Here is a 2,039-nt window from a genome sequence, read left to right on the forward strand (position 1 = left end):
CACATGTATGTCTAGTGCCCATGGAGACCAGAAAAGGGTGCTTTGCATGTATGTATGTGCATCACATGTATGTCTAGTGCCCATGGAAACCAGAAAAGGGTGCCAGATCCTCTGGGACTTGTATTACATACTATGTAGGTGCTGATTATTGAACCCAGGTCCTCTACAAGAACAGCAAGTAAGTACTCTTAACCACAGAACAACTCCCCAGCTCCCATTATTGAAAATTAATTCAGAAAACCACCCTCCTATCTTGTTAGCTGTGTCCACAAGTCCATGTTAACAAGGTAACAACTTTATCTGAGATGCCCACAGTAAGCAATGCTGAAACCTGTGTACAAGCCGACCCTTCCTGTCCCTGTCTCAGAGAATGCTAACGGCTCCCAGGGTTCCTGCCACCGAAGCCCGACGGCAGGCTTCTGATGAGAGGCTGAATTGGACCTCTGTGTAACCTGTGTATTCCAAAGTCAGGCAGAGACGAGGCCTTTATATACTAAAAATAATGGTCATGCATTTCTCTGAATAAATAATTTATATACACTCTTCTCAATAGCCGTAAGTAGTATAAAATATCTTGGGGTAGCTCTAACCAAGTAAGTGAAAGACTTATATGATAAAAATTTCAAGTCGTTGAAGAAGGAAATCGAAGATATCAAAAGATGTAAAGATTTCCCATGCTCCTGGATTGGAACAATTACAGTAAAAATGGCCATCCAACCAAAAGCAATCTACAGATTTACCACAATTCTCATCAAGATTCCAACACAATTTTTTTACAGACCTTGAAAGCACAATACTCTATATGAAACAACAAAAAGCTCAGGATAGCTAAATCAGTAATATACAATAAAAGAATTTTGAGAGGCATCACCATCCCTGATCTCAAGCTGTTCTAGTGCATAAAACCAGACATATTGATCAATGGAATCTAATCGAAGACCCAGACACAAATCCACACCTGATTTTTGATAAAGAAGCCAAAAATATACAATGGAGAAAAAGAAAGCATCTTCAATAAATGTTGCTGGTCTAACTGAATGTTGGTATGGATAATGGAAGACTAGATCCATTATCTATCACCATGAACAAAACTCAAATCCAAGTGGATTAAAGACCTCAACATAAAACTAGATACACTGAACCTGATAGAAGGGAAAGTGGGGAATAGCCTTGAACTTTCTAAACAGAACACCAATAGTATTGGTTCTAGAATTAGCAATTAATAAATGGAACCTCATGAAACTGAAAAGCTTTAAGGAAAAGGACACCAGCAATAGGACAAAACAGGCAGCCTACAGTATAGGAAAAGGTCTTCATTCACACTACATCTGACAGAAGGATAATATCCAAAATAAAAAGAATTGAAGAAATTAGACATTGAGGTTAGCCTGGTCTATAAAGTGGATTCCATGACGGCTAGCACTGTTACACAGAGGAACCATGTCTCAAAAACCAACCAACCAACCAACCAGACCAAAAAAACCCCCAAAACAAAAACAACAACAAAAAGCCACCAAAACCTAGGTATCAACAAACTAATCTAATAAAAAAAAAATGAGTACAGATCTAAACAATTCTCACAGAGGCATCTCCAGTGACCAAGAAGCACTTAAACAGTATCCTTAGCTGTTGGGAACAAAACAAAATAAGGGGGGGTCTGGGGGGAGCAGGAGAAGTTGTGTGGAAAAAGATGCCTAATGCCCAGCCAGAGTTTCTCTATTCTCTGGTCAGTCCAGCGTGGGGAGACTGCCAGGTACTTTCCACTTGGCGCCGGGATGGCATTGCCTCTGACCCACGCAGCGGGGGGTGGGGGTGGGGGTGGGTTGGAGAAGGGGCAGCCCCGACAGGGACCCCCCTGGAGCTACCTTGCTATCACTCCAGAGTTGCAGGACAGAGGGGTTAGGGAAAATTCCCAACAATGAGCAGAGTGCGGAGCGGGCCTTGATGGAGCAGAGCAGAGACTCTATGTTTTAAGAGCTTTACTATAGACATGCAGGGAGAGAGAGAGAGAGAGAGAGAGAGAGAGAGAGAGAGAGAGA

This window comes from Mus pahari, chromosome 23 (assembly GCF_900095145.1).
Source record: "Mus pahari chromosome 23, PAHARI_EIJ_v1.1, whole genome shotgun sequence".
Taxonomy (NCBI): Eukaryota; Metazoa; Chordata; class Mammalia; order Rodentia; family Muridae; genus Mus; species Mus pahari.